A 25,223-nucleotide genomic window follows, 5' to 3' on the forward strand; every position below is an offset into this window, starting at 1 on the left:
TTCTTTCCGCAAGTCTTTGCCTTGTCACCTGCCATTCACCACTACAGAAGTGTACCCAGGGGATTTTCCCTGTGTTCCATGCCCTCGTTCCTAGTACCTGGGAGACTATGTGGAGCTTCACCTCCTTTTGCACTATGTGACAGACCCAGACCAGTGGGGTACAGGAGTCTGGTAGAGGGCAAATATATTGGTCACTGGATGAGTAGTTTTCTGTTCCCTGAGTGACCAGAGCAGAGGCTGCACTAGAGTAATCAGGAACCTGCTAGAACCAGTTAAGGCAGGCGGGCTAATTAGGACACCTGGAGCCAATTAAGAAGAAGCTGCTAGAATCAATTAAGGCAGGCTAATCAGGGCACCTGGGTTTTAAAAAGGCGCTCACTTCAGTTTGTGGTGCAAGTGTGAGGAGCTGGGAGCAAGAGATGCAAGAAGCTGAGAATGAGAAGGTGTGCTGCTGGAGGACTGAGGAGAACAAGCGTTATCAGACACCAGGAGGAAGGTTCTGTGGTGAGAATACGGAAGGTGTTTGGAGGAGGCCATGGGGAAGTAGCCCAGGGAGTTGTAGCTGTCATGCAGCTGTTACAGGAGGCACTATAGACAGCTGTAATCCACAGGGCCCTGGGCTGAAACCCGGAGTAGAGGGTGGGCCCGGGTTCCCCCCCAAACCTACCAATTGACCTGGATTGTGGGTTCTTCCAGAGGGGAAGGTCTCTGGGCTGTTCCCCAACCCACATGGTGAATCTCTGAGGCAAGGAAATCCGCCAATAAGCACAGGACCCACCAAGATAGAGGAGGAACTTTGTCACAACTGGTGTGAGGGGTGGGATCTTGGGGTGCACAGCGTGGCGGAAGAAGGAGGGTGATAAAAAAAAAACAACAAAAAAACACACACAAAAAAGGAGAGGGTTTATTTTTTTTCACCACAATGGATGACGTAGTGCAGCCACTGATACAAGCTACGGCGGCCCAGCAGGAGGCTACCCGTGTCGAGGCAGCCATCCTACAGGAGGCAGTGTGGCTGCAGCAAGAGACTAGGAGAGGAAATTTTGGACGGGACCAGGCAGAAGACCCAAGGTATGACAACATTAGGAAGGAGGTGACTGAAATAGATGGGGTCCCCGTGGAAGGGAAAACCCAGGGACCAGGACCCTACTTCATAATGAAGAAGGATCTCTTATACCAGGTTGCACCAGTACAGGGGAAGAAGGTACAGCAGATCCTAGTACCTCAAAAACACCAGAATGCTGTATTAAGTCTTGCTCATAGTCATCTTTTGGGGAGGCATTTGGGGGTAGAGAAGACGCTGGCATGAGTCCTAAGACTGTTCTTCTGGCCCGGAGTACATGAAGAAGTGTGGAGGTACTGTGCCTCCTGCCCGGAGTGTCAGCTGCACAGTCCCAGTCCCCACTTGAGGGCACCTTTAGTACCCCTTCCCATCATAGAGGTCCCCTTCGAGCTAATAGCCATTGACCTAGTGGGACCCCTGGAGAAGATGGCTCGGGGCCACCAATATATACTTGTTGTTTTGGACTATGCTACTCACTACCCAGAAGCCGTCCCCCTGCGGAACACGGCCTCTAAAACTATAGCCAAAGAGCTGGTGGGGATCTTTGCCTGAATGGGGCTACTGAAGGAGATATTAACCGACCAAGGAACCCCATTTATGTCGAAGCTAATGAAGGACCTCTGTACGCTGCTCCATATACATACCCTGAGAACTTCGGTCTACCATCCGCAGACTGATGGGTTGGTAGAAAGGTTTAACCAAACCCTCAAGGCTATGATAAGGAAGGTGGTAAGTCGGGACGGGAAGGATTGGGACACCCTACTACCCTACCTTATGTTCGCTATCTGGGAAGTACCTTAGGCCTCAACTGAGTTTTCCCCCTTCGAGTTATTATACGGGCGTCACCCCCGTGGCATACTAGATATCGCCAAAGAGATCTGGGAAGAGGAACCCAATGAGGGGAGAAATATAATAGAGCATATAATGCAGATGCGAGACCGGATAGCCTGGGTCACCCCTATTGTACGGGAACATTTGGAGAAGGCACAGGAGGCCCAGCGAACCCATTACAATCGTCAGGCAAAAGTGCGACAGTTCCAACCAGGGGATCGGGTTATGGTGTAGGTACCCACGGCAGAAAGCAAGCTTCTGGCCCAATGGCAGGGGCCCTATGAGGTGGTTGAACCCGTGGGGGAAGTAACCTACAAGGTGCGGCAGCCAGGACGCAGAAAACAAGAACAGATTTATCATGTTAACCTTCTGAAACCCTGGCATGCACAAGAGGCATGCACAACAGTCCAAAAAGACCTAACCCAGGAAAACAAACCTTCCAAACAGGTGAGAGTGTCTCCCGATTTAACACTAGACCAGAAGAATGAGGTGTCTGAGATGATCTTCCGGAACCAAGATGTGTTCTCGACAAAACCGGGTCGAACAACCGAGACCTATCACCACATCGTCACGAACCCTGGGGCCAGAGTAACAATGAGGCCGTACCGGGTGCCAGCGGCAAAAAGGGAGGAAATAAAAGCAGAAGTAAAAAATATGCTGGAGTTGGGGATCATCGAAGAATCCCACAGTCAGTGGTCCAGCCCAATCGTGCTGGTGCCCAAACCTGATGGCACCACAAGATTTTGCAACGACTTCCGGTGACTAAACGAAGTATCTCTGTTCGACGCATACCCCATACCTCGCATAGATGAGCTAGTGGACCGTCTGGGTAATGCCCGATACTTGACTACCCTAGACTTGACAAAGGGGTACTTGCAGATTCCCCTTGCAGAAGACACAAAGGAAAAGACTGTGTTCTCTACACGAGAGGGTCTTTTTCAATATACTGTCCTCCCTTTTGGACTACATGGGGCCCCAGCTACCTTCCAGCACCTCATGGACAAGCTATTACCCCCGCATAACAGTTATGCTGCTGCCTACTTGGACAATGTGGTCATTCATACCCCAGACTGGGAAACCCACCTGGAGAAGGTGGAGGCAGTCCTCGATACCTTCAGGCGAGCTGGCCTTACAGCAAACCCTGCCAAGTGCGCTGTAGGGTTTACAGAGGCCAAATATCTTGGCTACATTGTGGGAAAAGGTCTGGTAAAACCCCAAGTGAACAAGTTAGAGGCCATCCAAAATTGGCCCCGACCAAGTCGCAAGAACAAGTCCGGGCGTTCCTAGGTGTGGTGGGGTATTACCGACGATTTATCCCCCACTTTGCCACAAGGGCAAGTCCCCTGACAGATCTAGTGAAAGCCCATGGACCCTGATCTGGTGAGATGGTCTGACGCAGCAGAGGAAGCATTGACAGACCTACGGACTGCCCTCTGCAGTAACCCCGTACTGATAGCCCCTGATTTCACCAAGGAGTTTATCCTGCAGACGGATGCATCGGAAGTAGGGTTGGGGGCCGTTCTATCACAGATGGTCGGGGAGGAGGAACACCCAATTCTATACCTCAGTCGGAAACTCCTTCCAAGGGAACAAAAATTTGCAGCGGTGGAGAGAGAATGCCTCGCTGTAAAATGGGCCATGGAAACATTGCGCAACTACCTGCCCGGGCGCAGATTTGTCCTCGTGACCGACCATTCCCTCTTCAATGGATGCAGCGGAACAAGGAGAAGAACACAAGGGTGACCAGATGGTTCTTATCCCTCCAATCTATCCAGTTCCGTGTGCAACACAGAGCAGGGAGCCGTCATGGCAACGCCGATGGCTTGTCACGTGTGCACTGTCTGGCTTCCCAAGCTGCCCAACCCCTTGGCATTGAGCAGGGGGGAGGGATATGTGACAGACCCGGACCAGTGGGGTACAGGAGTCTGGTAGAGGGAAAATATACTGGTCACTGGATGAGTAGTTTTCTGTTCCCTGAGTGACCAGAGCAGGGGCTGTACTAGAGTAATCAGGAACCTGCTAGAACCAGTTAAGGCAGGCAGGCTAATTAGGACACCTGGAACCAATTAAGAAGAACCTGCTAGAATCAATTAAGGCAGGCTAATCTGGGCACCTGGGTTTTAAAAAGGAGCTCACTTCAGTTTGTGGTGCGAGTGTGAGGAGCTGGGAGCAAGAGGCGCAAGGAGCTGAGAGGGTGTGCTGCTGGAGGACTGAGGAGCACAAGCGTTATCAGACACCAGGAGGATGGTCCTGTGGTGAGAATAAGGAAGGTGTTTGGAGAAGGCCATGGGGAAGTAGCCCAGGGAGTTGTAGCTGTCATGCAGCTGTTACAGGAGGCACTATAGATAGCTGCAGTCCACAGGGCCCTGGGCTGGAACCCGGATTAGAGGGCGGGCCCGGGTTCCCCCCAAACCTTCTCCCAATTGACCTGGACTGTGGGTTCTTCCAGAGGGGAAGGTCTCTGGGCTGTTCCCCAACCCACATGGCGAATCTCTGAGGCAAGAAAATCCGCCAATAAGCGCAGGACCCACCAAGATAGAGGAGGAACTTTGTCACAAATGGTTCTTTCCAAACCCCTAGCTAATCTTCCCTCAAATTCTGGAGTGTTCAGAACTAGGATGTTGGTGCAGGCTCATCTCTGCTTATGATATTCAGAAGCAATAAGATCTATAACTGTACCCATCTGTGCATTCAGAGGCACCAATTCTAGTCTTAGTTATGCTTTTTCACACTGGAATGACTATTGACCTCAGGAGAGCTACTCTTGAGTTTCACCTGTTTTTGAGAGGAGCATCCGGCCCAAGAGCACTAAAATCCAAATGCTCAGTAGCTAAGCAAGTATCTGTTTTACCAAGTAACAATCCAGTTGTTTCCAAGTAATAAGCATTTTGTGTATTAATCGCGAACGATGGTAAGTGACAGAGGACAGTGTGTTCTTCCTCTCTCCAGGTCATGGATTTGACATTTTGGTTGGAGAATTATGATGAGCAGACTCCTTACTGTGGCATCTGGTGATTACTAGTAACACAATCTGTATGCAGTGTTGTTGTAGCCGTGTTGGTCCCAGCATATTCGAGAGACAAGGTGGGTGAGGTAATATCTTTTATTGGACCAACTTCTGGTAGTGAGAGAAACAAGTTTTCAGGTTTACGCAGAGCTCTGTGTAAGGTCCAAAAAAAGGTATTACCTCACTCACCTTGCCTGTCTAGTAACAATCTGGCTTTAAATAAATCCTGATACCTATTTTTAGTATTTCCTGTTGACTGAAGACATGCAAAAGGCAGCATTTCATTCATGACTAGCGGACAGAGAATTTTTTCTTCAAAATTGCTTTTAAAGAACCAATATAAATATACTGTCATTATGACTCAAGGCTGAGACTATCAAAACATTTACCTAACCACTGGCAGCAAGGAATCTGCTTCTGATCAAGCTTCATTCTCAGAGGTAGTGTAAATGTAACACTTTTCACTGTCTCTGATGCAAGTTCTGTGGCTGTGTCTACACTTCAAATAGTCTGGATTCAGCAATCAGTGCAGCAACACCAATCCTGACCTCTGCTAGTGGGTGAGGAATGCAGGAGTTTGCTCAGTTGGGGCAAACCCCAGCTTGCTCTTGTTTAAACTGCATCTCTACCGATTACTGAATTGGGACTATTCTTGAATGCATGGTTTCTATAGGTCTTCTCGATGCTTTAAACACTGAGCCCACACACAACAAACTTATTTTAGTACAACTACGTCCTTAGGAAAATCCACTCCCCTGAGTGATGCAGTCATACCAACCAAACTCCCACTGTAGACAGCGCTACGTCAATTAGAGGGCTTCTTCTGTTGACATAGCTACTGTGTCTTGGGGAGGTGGAATACCTAAGCCAACAGGAGATGCTCTCCCGTTGGCGTAGGTAACATCTTCACTAAGTGCTATAGCGACACAGCTTCACAGGAACTGCAGCACTGTGAATATAGACAAGCCCTAAGCTGTGGGAAAGAGGAATAGCCTAGGAAAGGAATTAAAGAGGTACAGAGGAGTAAGGCAATGAAAGTAAGCAAGGGATATTTAGAGATTATCAAGCAATAATTTCAGTGACAGTGAGCTTGGTTAGATTGGGAAGATCTCCTGTGAGAAGTGCCACTTGCAATTTAAAACTATATGGGACAAAGCACCAGAAAACATTCTGTACTGGAAAACCCTAATGTCAAGAGATGGACTAGTTGGGCTAATAGGTCGTCATCTTTAGTGCCACGATTCCAAGATACTGGGGAAACCCACAAAACTAGGGAAGTAAAAACTGCATATGTCACTCAGTCTGACTTGCAAAACACACACCATATTCAAAGAAACAACAGGGAGTCTGAAGAAGTGGGTTTTTTATCCATGAAAGCTTATGCCCAAATAAATCTGTTAGTCTTTAAGGTGCCACCAGACTCCTTGTTGTTTTTGTGGATACAGACTAACAGGGCTACTTCCTGATACTAGACACATTCAAAGAGTAACAAGTCTTAAAAGAGGTCATTCTTCAACTGAAAACCTAGGCAAAATCAGACTCAGGTAAACCATACACTGACATGACCCCACACAATAAAAATATTTATTCACATCTCCCTGAATATATTTAATGTAGTTTGATATGTGCACACATCTGGCTGATCTGAATTTCTTAGCCTGGTTATTAAGTGCTGAGAGACATTTTTTGCCAGAAACTTTGCAGATTTAACAACACTGACACACTTTGTGAGTTTGTGTGTTTTTTGTTTTGCCAAATTGTTCATGTTGATCCCACAATCTGCAAAAAATTCAGTTTCATGTCAACATTTTCAAAATGAAACATTTTGCTTTTTCAGTTCAAAACAATTTTGTGTCAAAATTTCCTTCAGCTGTAATTTAAAAACTTAAAAAATGTTAAACATTCCAAAGAAACAAAATATTTTGTTTGATCCAAAATGCATTTCCTCACTTTTCACCAAAAATTTCAGAAAAATTCATTTTTGGTTTGATCCAAAACGAAACTTTTTTTTTTGCTTTTTTGGAATAGGTAAATCCGTTATTCACACAGCTGTAATGGTTATGCTTCCAATAGGAAAATGCTCTATTTTGAACAGTTTTTTATAGAACACAGTCAATGAGACTAAGCTAGAACCACTTACCTCTTAGAAACCCAAGTAAGAGATTGCTTAAATATTTAAACAGCAAAGGAAATTTGACCACATCCAAGGCAATGAAAGAGGAAAGAAACATGAAGGGTGCTGGAGGGATCAATAATATGAAAAAGGGAAGTCTTCAACTTGGAACCCATCTAGGAGAAGGCACAAGGATGAAGCCAGAAAGCAACTGAAAGATAGAGAATCATAGAACCATAAGGTTAGAAGGGACCACCAGGGTCATATAGTCTAATTCCCTGCCAAGATGCTGGATATTGTTTGGGATGAGTTGGATTCTGCATTTGGCTAGAAAATAGCTGGAAAAAACATCTTTTTCTCTGAAAGCAACTTCCGTTTTGTTGAGTTATTGCATGCATGGAACTCTGAAAAGGTTAAATAAAATAAGCGAGCTTTCCTAATACAAGTCCCAATCCTGCGAAGACTTGCACTCTTGAATAGTCCCATTGAAGGTAATGGGAATACTCAGATGCCTAAGGCTTTGCAGGACTGAGGAATTAGATTTGAACATGTATTGAGTTATACCTGCATGACATGTTGAAGATTGTTGCCTACATACGATCTTGTGGAAAAACTAATCACAGTATATTTGAGTGTAATCCAATCACTGTTTTATGATATGTGAGCATGACAGATTCACACACTGATCTGAACAGCTGGATTTTGCATATAGAATTCTGCTGAAAGGTGTGTAGAGTCATAGGTAAGTAGCAAGTTTCCTAGTGACTACATAGTCCATATGCTGGCTGGAGCAAAGTAATGCAAGTGCATACAGGAATATGGTCAATAACTGGTCTGTGAGCTAAGGCCTCCGCCCACTTTTGATCAAATTCTATTTTCAGGCATAGGCATGTTACATATATGTATTTATTCTGTTGGGCCTTTCGGAGGTTGGCATTACTGTGACACAGTTATAGTTTGATTTGGACGATGATGCAAACATGATGTGTGTTTTTAACTTTCTGGATCTGCGATCAGAAACGAGCCCTAAGCAAGCAAATCTGGCTAACAATTGAAATATTGGTGTATTCTATACTTTTACATGAGGACAACATGGATCAGTACACTTAGCTTAAACCACAACTGCTGGATTCACAGGATTCTGCACAAAACAAGGGCTGGAGAGGTAAAGTGCTTTACTAGGGGTAGGCTGCTCCAGTGAGAATACTGTCACCTTCAAACAGTGAAGAGAGAGAATGTGGAAAGCTATAATCCTGGGCTGCAAGCAAGGCCTTAGAATGATTCTGGTCACATGCTTTTGAAACAGAAATATATAGGCCTTGATTGAAGTCCTGGAATACACAGCGGAGAGAGAACAAAGCAGTACAGCTCTTGCCCAAGTGTAAATGTAGACTATGGGGAAGAGCCTATTAGAGTTGCTCTATTAACTTCAATAGAGCCATACCACCTTACACTAGCTGAGAATCTGTCCCCGTGTGTGCATAGAACTAATGATATGTCTATACAGCAACTAGACACTCATGGCTGGCCCATGGCAGCTGACTCGGGCTCTCAGGGCTTGTGGGGCTGCATCGTTGCCGTGTAGATGTCTGGGCTTGGGCTGGAGCCTGGGCTCTAGGACCCTGTGAGGTGGGAGGGTCCCTGAGCCCAGAAGTCTACATAGCAATGAAACAGCCCCACAGCCTGAGCCCCCGGAGCCCAAGTCAGCTGGTACAGGCCAGCTGTGTAGACATACCCTAAGGTTAAGTGCCAGGTAAGATTACCCAATACTAGCTATACCAGCAAGCCCCCTGTGGGGAGACAGCTTATATTGGCAAAAGAGTTCTTTATACCAGTTCCCCAAAGTAAGTGAGTTACACCAGCGAAAGCTCTATTTTGCTGGTATAATTGCATCTACACTAAGGCCTTTCTGGTCAGAAAGCCTGCACATCCGAAGTCAAATTACTATTCTGGCAAAAGTTTCAAAAGCTTAGCCTCAAGCAGCCCTGCGTGCATCCGCTCCATTAGTCACAAGTTGTGGGCATTGTTGTGGCTCAGGAGACCTGGGCTTATGGGTGATCTTCCACATTTAACAGTAGCTCTCCCCATCTTTGGCCTGACTGCTGCTCTCAGGTGAGGATAATCAAATGGCCATGCAACAGCACTGCATCAGGGTCCCCTGCACACTTGTCTTCCCCGTTACTTTAACCTTGTGTCTTATAAATGCAACACAAATCAAAAATCCATCCTGTCCACTGAAGGAAGCAGGGTCCTATGGAAAAAGAGTATATCATCATCTAGTTAGAGACTGTATCCTAGTGCAGGTGCATAAAGGGGCAAATTATTGCTGCATGGGCAGTCTTAACTCTGGCATTTTGAATGCTTGACTTAGCCACCAACATGTTTTCATATCAGTGTGTTTTTTTGTAATATGATAAGGTGCCCAGGAGAGGGGAGCTTGCAAGTTAAGAAAGCCCCTCCCTACACAGTCATCAGTTCATTTTTGGAGTCAGCAGTCTCCTGGTTAGTATCCCATGAGAGTCTTAGGCCTGGTCTACACACAGTTTTGGTACCAGTATAAGTATTTCCATTAGAGGAGTAACTTTTTTAAAAATCAAAATAGTTTATACCAGTCCAAGCCCTAGTGCGGGTGCAGTTATAAAGGTGCCTTATCCCAAAATAACTTACTCCATTCCTTACACCTTCAAGTCAGCGGCACTGCTATGGGTACTCGCATGGCCCCACAGTATGCCAACATTTTTATGGCTGACTTAGAACAACGCTTCCTCAGCTCTCGTCCCCTAATGCCCCTCCTCTACTTGCGCTATATTGATGACATCTTCATCATATGGACCCACGGAAAGGAGGCCCTTGAAGAATTCCACCTGGACTTCAACAATTTCCACCCCACCATCAACTTCAGCCTGGACCAGTCCACACAAGAGATCCACTTCCTGGACACTACAGTACAAATAATTGATGGTCACATAAACACCACCCTATACCGGAAACCTACTGACCGCTATACGTACCTACATGCCTCCAGCTTCCATCCAAGACACATCACACGATCCATTGTCTACAGCCAAGCCCTAAGATACAACTGAATTTGCTCCAACCCCTCAGACAGAGACAAACACCTACAAGATCTTTATCATGCATTCGTAAAACTACAATACCCACCTGGGGAAGTGAGGAAACAGATTGACAGAGCAAGACGGGTACCCAGAAATCACTTACTGCAGGACAGGCCCAACAAGGACAATAACAGAACACCACTGGCCATCACATACAGCCCCCAGCTAAAACCTCTCCAGCGCATTATCCACGAACTACAACCTATCCTGGAAAATGATCCCTCACTCTCACAGACCTTGGGAGGCAGGCCAGTCCTCGCTTACAGACAACCCCCCAACCTGAAGCAAATACTCACCAGCAACTACACACCACACCACAGAAACACCAACCCAGGAACCTATCCCTGTAGCAAACCTCGTTGCCTACTCTGTCCCCATATCTACTCTGGCAACAGCATCAGAGGACCCAACCACATCAGCCACACCATCAGGGGCTCATTCACCTGCACATCTTCTAATGTCATATATGCCATCATGTGCCAGCAATGCCCCTCTGCCATGTACATTGGCCAAACGGGACAGTCCCTCCGCAAAAGAATAAATGGACACAAATCGGACATCAGGAATGGTAACATACATAAGCCAGTAAGTGAACACTTCAATCTCCCTGGTCATTCTATTACAGATTTAAGTCACTGTCATTGAACAAAAAAACTTCAGAAACAGACTTCAAAGAGAAACAGCAGAACTAAAATTCATTTGCAAATTCAACACCATTAATCTGGGCTTGAATAGGGACTGGGAGTGGCTGGCTCACTACAGAAGCAGCTTTTCCTCTCCTGGAATTGACACCTCCTCATCTATTATTGGGAGTGGACTACATCCACCCTGATTGAATTGGCCCTGTCAACACTGGTTCTCCACTTGTGAAGTAACTCCCTGCTCTCCATGTGTCTGTATATAATGCCTGCATCTGTAACTTTCACTCTATGCATCCGAAGAAGTGAAGTTTTTACTCACGAAAGCTTATGCCCAAATAAATCTGTTAGTCTTTAAGGTGCCACCAGACTCCTTGTTGTTTTTGTAGATACAGACTAACACGGCTACCCCCCGATACTTTACTCCATTCCTGTACAGGAATAAACTACCCAGTATAAGGCACATTTTGAGAGCTCTATCAGGCAAACGAGTGTTAGTATACATGAGTGATGGCTAATCAAAGAGCATAAAGTTAGCTGTCCTTCCCTTTTCTGCCCATAGTTGTAAGACCACACCGGTATAGTTAAAGCAGTACAACTTCTATGTGGAGAGAAGCCCTTGATGCCTGCCGTAGAGCTATGGGCTGCAATTGGAAACTTTGTCCTCTGATTAGCCATTACTCATGTATTCTAAGGGTATGTCTACATTACGGGATTAATCCGAATTTACAGAATTCGATTTTTGGCAACTGACTGTATAAAGTTGAGTGTATGCGGCCACTCTAAGCACATTAATTCGTCAGTGTGCGTCCATGTACTGAGGCTAGCGTCGACTTCCGGAGCGTTGCACTGTGGGTAGCTATCCCATAGTTCCCGCAGTCTCCTCTGCCCATTGGAATTCTGGGTTGAGATCCCAATGCCTGATGGGGCCAAAAACATTGTGCAGGTGGTTCTGGGTACATCCTCCCACTCCCTCTTGGAAAACAACGGCAAACAACCGTTTCGCACCTTTTTTCCTGGGTGAACAGTGCAGACGCCATACCACGGCAAGCATGGAGCCCGCTCAGCTCAAGACAGCAGTCATAACATTGTAAACACCTCGCGCGTTATTGTGCAGTTTATGCTGAACCAGAACCTGCAAAACCAGGCCAGCAGGTGTCAGCTACAGCAGCGCGGCGACGAGAGTGATGAGGACATGGACACAAAATTCTCTCAAACCGCAGGCCCTGGCACTTTGGAGATCATGCTGTTAATGGGGCAGGTTCTAGCCATGGAACGCCAATTCTGGGCCCGGGAAACAAGCACAGACTGGTGGGACCGCAGAGTGCTTGTGGGACGATTCCCAGTGGCTGTGAAGCTTTCACATGCATAAGGGCACTTTCATGGAACTTTGTGACTTGCTTTCCCCTGCCCTGAAGCGCCAGAATACCAAAATGAGAGCAGCCCTAACAGTTGAGAAGTGAGTGGAGATAGCCCTGTAGAAACTTGCAACACCAGACAGCTACCGGTCAGTCGGGAATCAATTTGGAGTGGGCAAATCTACTGTGGGGGCTGCTGTGATGCAAGTAGCCAAAGCAATCACTGAGCTGCTGCTACCAAAGGTAGTGACTCTGGGATATGTGCAGGTCATAGTGGATGGCTTTGCTGCAATGGGATTCCCTAACTGTGCTGGGTGATAGATGGAACCCATATCCCTATCTTGGCACTGGAGCACCAGAGTAGTCAGTACATAAACTGCAAGGGGTTCTTTTCAATGGTGCTGCAAGCACTGGTGGATCACAGGGGACGTTTCACCAACATCAACATGGGATGGCCAGGAAGGGTTCATGACGCTCGTGTCTTCAGGAACACTACTCTGTTTAAACGGCTGCAGCAAGGGATTTACTTCCCAGACCAGAAAATAACCATTGGGGATGTTGAAATGCCTATAGTTATCCTTGGGGACCCAGCCTACCCCTTAATGCCATGGCTCATGAAGCCATACACAGGCAGCCTGGACAGTAGTCAGGAGCTGTTCAACTATAGGCTGAGCAAGTGCAGAATGGTGGTAGAATGTGCATTTGGACGTTTAAAGGGTCGCTGGCCCACGTTACTGACTCGTTCAGACCTCAGCCAAACCAATATTCCCATTGTTATTGCTGCTTGCTGTGTGCTCCACAATCCCTGTGAGAGTAAGGAGGAGACCTTTATGGCGGGGTGGGAGGCTGAGGCAAATCGCCTGGCCGCTGATTACGCGCAGCCAGACACCAGGGCAATTAGAAGAGCACACCAGGAAGCGCTACGCATCAGAGAAGCTTTGAAAACCAGTTTCATGAGTGGCCAGGCTACGGTGTGAAAGTTCTGTTTGTTGAAAACCCGCTCCCTTGATTGACTCATTCCCAGTAAGCAAACCACCCTCCCCCCTTCGATCACAGCTTGCTTTCACAGGAAATAAAGTCACTATCATTTAAAAATCATGCATTCTTTATTAATTGATTATAAACATAGGGAGAGAACTGACAAGGTAGCCTGGGTGTGGTTTGGGAGGAAGATAGGAGGGAAGGAAAAGGCCACTTAAAAAGTTCAAAATAATGACAGCCTTTTGTGTGAGCTGTCCACTGGGGTGGAGTGGGAGGGTGCATGGAGCCTTCCCCTCCCCCTCCCCCTGTGCTCTTACACATCTGGGTGAGGAGCCTATGGAACATGGTGAAGGGGGAGGGAGGTTATAGAGGGGCTGCAGCAGCACTCTGTGATCCTGCTGCCGTTCCTGAAGCTCCACCAGATGCCGGAGCATGTCTGATCATGCAGCAGCCCCAGCGTTGCAGCCTGCCACCTCTCATCTCGAGCGTCCCTCATGGCCTCACATTCACTGGCATCTTTCCTGTACTTTGATACTGTGTCCTTCCACTCATTCAGATGAGCTCTTTCATTGCGGGTCGATTCCATGATTTCAGAGAACATTTCGTCTTGCGTCATTTTTTTCTGACGCCTTATCTGAGATAGCCTTTGGGACAGAGGAGGGAGGCTTGAAAAATTTGCAGCTGTAGGAGGGAGGGAAAAAAGGTAGAGAAGTATTTAAAAAGATACATTTTACAGAACAACGCTTATACTCTTTCACGGTGAACAACACTATTCACATTACATAGCACATGTGATTTCAGTACAAGGTCGCATTTTGCATTTTAATATTGAGTGCCTGCGACTTTGGTGTTAGACATCACAGACGCAGGTCCGGGCAACAGAATTCGGCTTGCATGTGGCCATGGTAAGCCATTGTCTTTCAGCTTCTGCAGCCTTCCTAAAAGCAGCGCCCTCCTTTCCCACATACCAAGCAAAGCCCGTTGAGTGCTGTGGTTTCCTGTTAACATGCAGCAGCAGAAACCAAACTAACCCCTCCCCCCATCCAATTCTCTGGGATAATCTCTTTATCCCTCCCCCCACCACGTGGCTGGTATCAGGGAAGATCCCTGCAGAAACCAAACTAACCCCCCCCCCCATCCAATTCTCTGGGATGATCGCTTTACCCCTCCCCCCACCGCGTGGCTGGTATCAGGGAAGATCCCTGCTAGCCAAACGTGAAAAGCTCAGAGCCAATGATCCCACCCACCCCCACCCCCTGCTTGGCTAAATGCAGGGAAGGATTTCTTTTCAGCCACAGGCAAGCAGCCCAGTAGGAACGGCCACCTCTGTCCACTTAATTAAATTCCCGTATTTCAACTAGGTTACCATGAACGATATCACTCTCCTGAGGATAACACAGCGAGATAAAGAACAGATGTTGCTTGAATGTCAGCAAACACCGGGACCATACGCTGCCAGGCTTTGTCATGCAATGATACCAGATTACCTGCTACTAGCATGGAGTGGTCAAGTGTCCTATCATGGAGGACGAATAAGGCTGCACTGCCCAGAAACCTTCTGGAAAGGCTTTTGGAGTACCTCCAGGAGAGCTTCTTGGAGATGTTCCTGGAGGATTTCCGCTCCATCCCCAGACATGTTAACAGACTTTTCTAGTAGCTGTACTGGCCGTGAATGCATCCCAAGTCCTCAGGGCAAATTAATCATTAAAAAAAGCTTGCTTTTAAACCATGTTTTATATTTACAAAGGTACACTCACCAGAGGTCCCTTTCATGGCTTCAGGGTCTGGGATAATGCCTTGAGAGGGTTGGGAGGGTACTTCAGTCAGGTTGAGAAAAAGATCCTGGCTGTTGGGGAGAACGGAGTGCTGTGTGCTCTCCACAAGCTCGTCGTCGTCGTCCTCCTCATCTTCAATGTCCGCAGAATCCTCAGGCATGGCTGAGATTACCCCCTCCTCGGAATCCACGGTCAGGGGTAGGGTAGTGGTGGCGCTCCCCCCACCCCCCAGAATTGCATGCAGCTCAGCGTAGAAGTGGCATGTCTGCAGCTCTGACCCAGAGCGACCATTTGCCTCCTTTGTTTTTTGATAGGCTTGTCTGAGCTCCTTGACTTTCACGCAGCACTGATATGAGTCCCTATTGTGGCCTCTCTCCATCGTGCCCTTGGAGATTTTTTCAAATGTTTTGGCATTTCGTCTTTTGGAACATAGTTCTGCTAGCACGGAATCCTCTCCCCATATAGCGATCAGATCCAGTACCTCCCGTACAGTCCATGCTGGTGCTCTTTTTCGATTCTCAGACTGCATGGTTACTTGTGCTGATGAGCTCTGCATGGTCACCTGTGCTCTCCACGCTGGGCAAACAGGAAATTAAATTCAAAAGTTCACAGGGCTTTTCCTGTCTACCTGGCCAGTGCATCCAAGTTCAGATTGGTCCAGAGCGGTCACAATGGTGCACTGTGGGATAGCTCCTGGAGGCCAATACTGTCGAATTGCACCCACACTAACCCTAATTCGAAATGGCAATGTCGATTTTGGTGCTACTCCCCTCATCAGGGAGGAGTACAGAAATCGATTTTAAGAGCCCCTTATTTCGAAGTAAATGGCTTCATTGTGTGGACGGGTGCAGGGTTAATTCGATTTAACGCTGCTAAATTCGAACTAAACTCATAGTGTAGACCAGGCCTAAGAGCTCTCTACCCTTGGTCCCTTGCTCCTAGTTTGTTTAAAGTAGTACTTATGTAAAAGAAAAAAACATTTAGTCCCATCATGCAAACCACATGTGAACTTATGTAAAAGCTTCATTTGCCATGTATCACTCCCTGGTAACGATTTTCTGACGTCTGTTTCCAGCTACATCCAATGAGGAACATTGCTAAGTGAAAAGCTGTTTTATCCTGACATTTTGAAAGACAGGGAAATGGTCTCAGACATGTGAAAATAATTACACAGATGCAGGCCTTGATACTGCAGATCCTTGCAGGGTGGGAGGAGGAGGTTACCCAGGGCTGCGGGTGAATGGAGGCTATGCAAGCGAGGCTAAACACCAGGTAGAGTCCTCTAAAAAAGGAATACATGTCAACCGCCTGCTCTGAGGAGCTATACATTTCTTTGCATGTTAGCAATTGTGCATTTCCTGTGAGTCCTTACTCTTCAGGCAGGAGCAACAGTATAATCATCAATGCAGCATCACTTGTTCTGTACTCCAAATCTGATCATCACTTGTACTCCTCACCAGGCAGGAAGAAGCCTCTGCAGGAACTGATTCCTTCCCCACCCCACCCGTAATTTCCGTGGAGCCATATATTTACAGCAGAGTGAAACAGACCTTAGTGATGCATGCTTATGCTCCAAACTCAAAGCTACATCCCAAGACAGCATAGATCCTACAGCTTATGATCTGCTTCAATTTTTTCCATGCTATAGAAAACCCTACAGCACACTGCTCCTAAGAATTCCAGAAAAGTATTTAGAAAAGGGTGAGTCGACATAATATAAAATGAGCATTTTGTTGCAATTTTCTCACAGCCTTTTAAAAAAAACAAACACATCCAAGCTAGGTTAAAGGCTAAGGTCGGGGGCATTACTGTCACTCAAACACTTCAATTTCACGAGCACTGTTGTGGGATGAATCTGCTGTGAGGCTGACCTACAGGAAACGCAGCACAGATTGTTCCAAAGTTAGGAGGAACCGAGCGCCTGTGCTACCGAGAACTGCAATGAGAAAAGTACACAGTGTGTACTCCTCAAGGGAAATGTTCTAGCAGTCGAGGGAGATAAGGGTTTGAGATACCATATGAGCTTGGTCAGTGGTAATGATTTAGTCAAATCTCTTGGCAGGAAATTGTTGACGTGTTCTTTCCAGGAATGTTTCCTGGGAAAAACAGACAAAGACGTTCAGAACAGGACAATCTAATAATGCACATGAGTGCTATCTGCAATCTTCATTATGACTCTGCACCAATAGGATCTGGACAGTGGAGGCTAAGTCATATTAGCACATGCCATCTGCTTACATGGAATCAATTAATTTTTTAGATCAGAGAAGTCTATAAGCAGGACTAGAGCAAGTCACCAGGCAGGGTTTCCTTTATTGTGCTAAAACTGAATCCATGAGCATCTGAACATCAGACAGAGGTAACTGACAGACACAGCCTCTTTATCCTCTGTACTGGTTTCCCAGCAATTCACGTGTTCTTGGGGAGGACTCAACCAGCTAGTAAACTGAAACTGGGGCATCAATGACTAGCTCTAATAAGACCTCTCTTCTTACCTACGCTTGTTTATGGCTTCACAAGTCAGTTATTTCTAGGAAACAATGCGAGAAATCCAGCTTCGCCCTTAGCTTGAGGAGAGAGTCCCCAGGCTAGGAAGAGGCCCTGTCAGCTGGCCCAGAATTATAAACTCCTCCTCCATACTGCAGCGGCTTAAGCCCCTGTTGTGGTCGGACTGGGCTCAGCCCAGTTGACAGGAAGGAAGGAAAAGGAAAGATTATATAACTAAGGTTTCCCTGGTTGGGAAAAATGTTTTTTAAAGTCCACACTGGCATGTTGGAATCAGAGCATGGAAGTAAGTACTGAAATTGTCTAAGCTGGACCAGTTTGGAATTCATTAGCTGTTGTGACAAAGTTCCTCCTCTATCTTGGTGGGTCTTGCGCTTATTGGCGGATTTTCTTGCCTCAGAGATTCACCATGTGGGTTGGGGAACAGCCCAGAGACCTTCCCCTCTGGAAGAACCCACAGTCCAGGTCAATTGGAAGGCTTGGAGGGAACCCAGGCCCGCCCTCTAATCCGGGTTCCAGCAAAGGGCCCTGTGGACTGCAGCTGTCTACAGTGCCTCCTGTAACAGCTGCATGACAGCTACAACTCCCTGGGCTACTTCCCCATGGCCTCCTCCAAACACCTTCCTTATTCTCACCACAGGACCTTCCTCCTGGTGTCTGATAACTCTTGTACTCCTCAGTCCTCCAGCAGCACACCCTCTCAGCTCCTTGCACCTCTTGCTCCCAGCTCCTCACACTCCCCCCACAAACTGAAGTGAGCTCCTTTTTAAAACCCAGGTGCCCTGATTAGCCTGCCTTAATTGATTCTAGCAGCTTCTTCTTAATTGGCTCCAGGTGTCCTAATTAGCCTGCCTGCCTTAACTGGTTCTAGCAGGTTCCTGATTACTCTAGTGCAGCCCTTGCTCTGGTCACTCAGGGAACAGAAAACTACTCATCCAGTGACCAGTATATTTGCCCTCTACCAGACTCCTGTACCCCACTAGTCTGGATCTGTCACACATTGTAGAAACAGGGGTGACCTACAAATTTTGAATGAAGATCCGAACACCCTTGACTTTGGGGGAAGTTGGATCCAGGTCCAAGCCTCCAGCTCAGAATCCATATCTTCAAAGCCACCACCACTGTTGGCACCAGTGAACACCTTTGAGAGCCTAAGCAAGTCTGCTGTTTTTTAAATGGGCATGAAAACTGAATTACCCTTTCAAACCTGGTGGCGCTCCCTTCAGATAAGAGCTGAGGAATAATTGTGGAGCTATGTGGGGAAATTCACTGTTGCTACCTATGTTGTACCTATCTCCAGAACAAATGGCAACTCTCTCTGTGGCTGGCAGTCCTGTATATTTCAGTGGAACCAAGTTCACTTAAATGCAAATGAAATAATTAGTCTCATATTGCCTTAAGAATCCCATTGGATTAGAGCTCTCCAATTTCTTTCCATCATTTTATCATTGCACTTGTCATTGCTTATTGCAAATTGCTTGAATAAGTTAAGTTTATCTTGACCAATTGAACTATAATATATCTTGTCTTCATCACAAAATGCCACATATTGATTCCAAGAAATGCACTTTTTCCAGTTAGCTTGTCGATAGATACTATTTGCTCTGTGATGCTTATGAAGAAAAGAAATAAAGTTGAATGACCATTATCAAAGGTGTTAGTTTTATCCACGATTAGAGATATTGTTCACAAAGCAAATAGCTGACATCACTTGCTGGCACAACTCTTTAGGAGTCTAGGAGTCTGCTCTCAAAGAGCACTGTTCAATTCCCAGCAATGCTGTGGTTTAGCAATGAGATTCCTACTTTGGGTGGGCACAGTAGAAGGAAGTCAATGAGCAGCCTATGCTACGAAACAGTTAATGAAATAAACAGCATCACCAGTGGAAGGGTATAGGACATTTTGACTTCTCAAAGAGGTACAGATTAGTGCACCAATTTAAGGAAATGCAACTGGGCCAATTCAGCACAGGCCTTACGAACAGTCTGACCGGTGTTCAAACTTCCACTGCAGTTAGCTGTGATTTTAGATTTGGACAACATATGCACTTTTATAATAATTTCACTGCTGCCAAACATTTCTTGGACCTAAGTTTGATGGCCCCGGCTTGCCTCCAGTGTATCTGAAAGCAGAAAAAGCAATCCGTTGTGACTCAGGGATCAGGAATAAGCTATGGAGCCTTTCATTTCTAGAGTCTGGGTTGACTGCAGGGCAAGTTGATAGTAACCAGAAGTTAATGCCAATCCCAAGTTCTTTGGTGGCCCACATAAAGCAAGTTGATGTAGTCAATATAAAGTTTCTATTATGCCCTTGTTGGCAGCTTCTGCACAGAGGCCTGAATGAGTATTGGTAATGAAATATCATTGCATCTGGAGGGGTTATAATTCCTGGTTGGAGACCAGGCACACGCATGAGGCTGCACTGAAAATCTTCCACTGCTGCATCAGTTCTGTGAGTAGACAATATGATGTATCTGTAGTAGCCCCCAGATAAGGGCTCCATTGTGCTAGGCACTGTACAAATGAGAACAAAAGACAACGCCTACTCTAAAGAGCTCACACTCTAGGATTAGTACAAGAGACTATAGGTGGATAGACAGATGAGACGACAACAATAAGATGGGTGTGGTTGCATAAATTAGTACTCTGAGTTCATAGCTGTGGCAGGAGGCTGTCAGCCTAGCCAATGGGAAAAAAGAGGGTGGCTGATTGACTATTACTTATCTTTGGTCTCAGACAATTTTAGAGGGAAATTCCACATTCTAGGGGAAAAGGAGGAAACATTAGTCTGGAAGACTTTTTAAAAAAAAACGGCAGGTGCTTGAAGATGCTTAGAGTTGGTTTTATTAAAAATTGCCTTGATAAAGAGATGGATCTGATCCAAAGCTGATTGAAATCCATGGGAATTTTCCATAGACTTCAATGGGCATAGAATCAGGTCTTTTGTGAGCAGAGTGAAGGAGAAGTAAGTTACATTTATCAGAAGGTTCTGCAGTAAACCATAGAGCTATCACCAACACATGTGCAGTGTGTGCATAAAGAATCAAGCATACAAGACTAAAGTTACTTAAAAAAATAAAAAGGGCCTCTCTACTCATTGCTTGCACCTCCACCTCCCCACCAGCCCTGCCATTGGTTTCTAAGAATATACTACTTTCAACTTTTCCATGTGTCATTTACTCTGTAAACTCTTTGGAGGTTTTACACATAAGTCAACTTCTTCACAGTATGTCTAGCCCAAGGTTGGGTGCTACTTGAGGTCATTGGATATCCGCAGAACATTTTGATTCTGAGAAACGCCTGCTGTAGTACATTAACTGTGTTCTCCCACCCCCACTTTTTTTGTGTGTGCTATAGATTAAGTTTCAGGCTTTGCAATTTCAGATTGGAGAAATGTTTAGGGCCAGATCCTCAGCTAGTGTAAATCAGTGTCGCTCCAGTCGCTTCAGTGGAGCTAGCTGAATGTACAGCGTTGAGGCCCTGGCCCTAAATATTAAAGAAAGTTACAAAATTGCGGAAGTGAGTCTGCTAGTCAGACTAGCCTTCACAAGATTAACATGTTTGGGGGAGGGGAAGGGGGTTTCCACCAAATTTCATTGCCTGTTCTTGTGTCTGTCACTTGGTGTGATCAGGAATTTCTTAAAAAGAAGTGGAATTACTATAATTCCTTTACAAACACGTTAATATCAAAACAGAAACTGAAATCATTTCTACTAATGGGAGTTTTGAGATGATTCTGTTCAAACTAAAAGGTCCCTTTTCAGTGGATCTCATCCCTGTTACTGTAACATCTGACTTATTTAGGGTCTCTGCTATGAAGCAATTTCGTTTCAGAACCTTTCTGGGCTTCCTCAACTATACCACTAATTCACATCACTTGAAACACTTTATAAAAATCTTGTGTGTTGATCTTAACTCATGTTACAAAGTAAACAGTGAAATGCTAGGAAAAGAAGACAGATGCTTTACTGGAAACTGGTGGGCCAAAGGCTATTTTTGTTGCACAGACTCCAAATGGTTGCTGCACAATATGACATAATTATCTGAAAGTCTGTACCTTGGAGTAAAAGGAACACTATTGATTTTCATCTTTAAGAGTTACTGAAAACCAAAAGGGAAGGGAGCTAGGGAGTGTTAAGTTCCAGGTAGAGTAAAACTGAGATAATGATGACTGCAATGAAGGATAGCAGATGGGCAGCCAAAATGTCTGGGTAACTTTAAAGCTGCATAATTCTGTACCAGCAAACTTCGGGGAAACTGTCAAGTTTGTTTTCCAGGAAGAGATAATAACGTAGAAACCTCTTTCTTGTGGCTTTCTTTAATCACATGCAGGGATGGTGTTAAAAGCAGAGCACCCGGGGAGAGAGAGAGAGAAAGAGTCGCTCCTTTTGAACTACAAGAGCCCAGCACATCCCTGGTTCAGCTCTCTAAATGGGAACTTGGCTGAAAGTTGCTTTCATCTGGTGTGTGGGGCTGACCTGCTGAGCCCCTTTTAAAAATAACCTTTTTTGTCTGAGCGATCCCAGAACTATGATGTTCAATGAACGCTCTGAACCAAGAAGTCAGACAAAGATCTGCTTTATTCAGTGTTTGAGTTCAAACTCGCTGTGTAAATCAAAATCTTCATAGTGCCCTTCCCAGACTCTGTCGGGAAAGCTCAGCCCTTAAAGTCACAAGCCCCAATACGAGGAACAATTAAAGTTATCAGACAGGAAAGCCCCAGAACGCTGTGGGAACTGAGCCCACTGGAAGGGTACACTTACCACACAACAGCTGTCTTTCCTAATGCAAACACATATTTTACAGTATGTGCCCAGATCAAATTAAAATACTTTAACTAGCTTAAAAAGGCCATTTATCTAGAACTGTTTCTGCAGCTGGGGAAGGTAACCTGGGAGACATTTTAATGATATATTGTTGTATCCTTTTCCATTGCAGATTTACAGGTCTCGGTCTCCTCTTAGACAGATTTATTGAACTGTCACTTTATCAGTGAAGGATCAGGAATAAATCCTCTGTCTTTCTCCCCTCCCTGGGTGCTCAGGTCCCCAGATGCTGCAGAACCGGCAGGGTTTGCTGCTGTGTGTGTTAGATTTGGGTGTGTACCCCCTGCGCTGTCGTGTCATGCTGCAGGCAGGAATACAGAGGCACGTGCAGTTACAACAGAGGTAAGTGCTTTCTTAATGACAACCTTGGAAATGACAATCATCATGGGTAAAGAAAGACCAACAGTATTAAGTGTCTTCTATCACAGAGACCAGCTCTCAGGCACTGACGTGAAGAAGGATACGAAAGAAGGAGCAAGGGTGAAGAAAGTGGATCTGCTACAATACAGATCCACTGGCTGCGTCTCCCCTGAGAGACACTGAGTGGCAGGAGCTACAGCAGACTTGTCATCCCTTCCTCAGAGTTCCATAACACAACTTGGCTGCCTGGGGAAGCAATTGCCCCAAAGTGACAAAACTGGGTGTGTAAGGACTGTACTGAGGGGTTCCTCTAAGCAAATGCCGTATTTGACTGTCCTATATGATCCATGTACAATGCAAGGTTTGGAGCAATGTGGGGATTTCCTAGCAGTGGTGGATCCAGGATTTTAAAAGGAGTCCAGTAGCAAGATGAAAGGAGGTTGTCCTAGTGGTTGTCTCAACAACTGTAGTACAAGTAAACAAGGATGAATTGATCTAAAGCCTAGAGTTAAGTTCAGCGGGCTACCAATGGGCAAATTACACCAATCAACCACTAAAATAGAGTAATCCACAACATTTAGTATGAAAATCAGGTAAGATAACTAAGTACTGTAAAGAAGGTTAGTTTTGTTTCTTCCTTTCTTCTGTCATCTTCCTCTTTTTCTGGAAACTTAATATCTCACATGCCTGTTTGAACTAGTGATGGACGGGCTCCAAAACATTTAGACAGACATCCAAACCCAGCCATCTGGAATCCCTGCATGTGCCAAATGTCGACCTCTTGACCTTTCCTTCTCCCCACAGACTGTTCTGCCCCTCCTTCCTTTCATGCACAGAGGGCCTAATCCAAATATATGAAAGTCACCAGAAACTTTTCCATTGATATCAATGGGCTTTTGATCAGGTTCTTGGTCTCTAATTCAACTCCAGCCCCTTCCTCCTGGAATGTCTGAAATTCCCTGCTGGCTGGTGCAACACACTCCTATTCCAAATAACAAAGAGGAAAGTTTCCCACAGGAACCTGAGTCCCCCAGCCAGTCATTATGCTACTCCCCACAACCTCATTCAATGTGACGTGCACTTCGCAAAGCGAGACGGACCCAGCCCAAAATACTTGCAGTCTACAACCCTGGAACGAACTCTGGACAAACACACTAACCCAGTTCCCCAAAAACCTTCCGTACTCTAAATGCAAAAAGGCTTCTTTGATCCTCAGCAAGAACTCACAACCTTTTGCATCCTCTCTTGGGTCCAGTTTTGCAATTGCTAGTCTGGAAATCTCCACTGACTTCAGTGGGAATTTTGCTTGAAAAAGGATGGAGTAAGGATTGCCGGAATGGGGCCTTACTCATTAATTGCTAGTTCATGCAGTTCTCTGTAAATCTCAAATCTCCCTGGATTAACTCAATCACATGTTTCTCTGGCTCACTCTTGTATTTTCCTCCATAAATTTTCAGCTCTGCTTATAGCTGGCTTAAATTTTTTTGCCCAATGAAAATCAAAGTTTAGCAAGACTAACTTATCCATTCCACATAGCATTACTGGAGAGAAAGTTTGCCACTCTACTCTTCTTCCATCAGACTTTTTACAAGGGTAAAGTTGTGATTTGTTAGACCTTAGTCCCTAAAAATGTCTTTGATGAACACTGATACAGGGTTTCTGCTTTACAGTTCAAAGCAGAAATGATTTTCCTCATATTCCTTCAGGCTTGTCTCTTTCTAAAGAGGTTTTCTTTTGGTGACAACATCAGCAAATCTGTTCTTTAAATATTTCAGATTGTTTAGGTGCCCCCTGCCTCACTGTTAATGGAGTAGTTTGATGTATGCTTTGCCAGCTATTGGATTTCCAGAAATCCTTCTCTTTACTAAAAGACCTGTCAATATAAAAAACAGGAGTCTGCAAGACCATTCAGGGAGTCTTTCTGCAGCTGGGTTCTACATTAGGAAGTTTCCATATGTGTTTTACTGAGTTCCAGCATAGCTGATTTGTCCCAGCTGACAGATAAACAGTAGACACTACATCCTGGTGCTCTCAGGTAATCACCCTTGCAGAGCACTTTAGAAAGGACTTTTCCTTAACAGCAGAAATGTGTTGGTGGATTAAAGCAAACAGCACCAACAAAACAGACTGAAATCCTAAAATACAGTATTAAAAATCTAATTCTATTTTCAGTTGCATTCACAGGCCCCAGGAAGACAAAAGAAGCAGTATGTTTATGTCTGAGAGAAGAATGTGGCACTGGATATGTAAACATAACTTGCAAAAACATTGATTTGGCTGGACCTTTGCAACTTATTAAGAAATGTTAAGGCATTCAGGGTAAAATGCTCCCCTAGTTGTATGTGTGCACACCCACTGATTTCAGCAGAATTGTGCTCCGTGCACCTACCAGGGGGCAGAATTCTGTGTTAGGCCACTCAGACCTGGCTGAAGCGCATCCTCATGTAGTATTTCTCTTCTAGGAAGTACTTGACTTGGTTCCTGGTTCATTGGAAAGGAGCCATAGAGAACTGTGCAGTTTGCTAGCAGGAGAGGAGCAATTCCATTGACAAGAACGCAAAATGTGGGATGGCTTTAAGATTACTGTCTAGACCTGATTAACACTTAGCTGAGAGAATACATTTTGGTTCCAGGAAGTACAAGTAGGGCTG

This window comes from Chrysemys picta, chromosome 10 (assembly GCF_011386835.1).
Source record: "Chrysemys picta bellii isolate R12L10 chromosome 10, ASM1138683v2, whole genome shotgun sequence".
Taxonomy (NCBI): domain Eukaryota; kingdom Metazoa; phylum Chordata; order Testudines; family Emydidae; genus Chrysemys; species Chrysemys picta.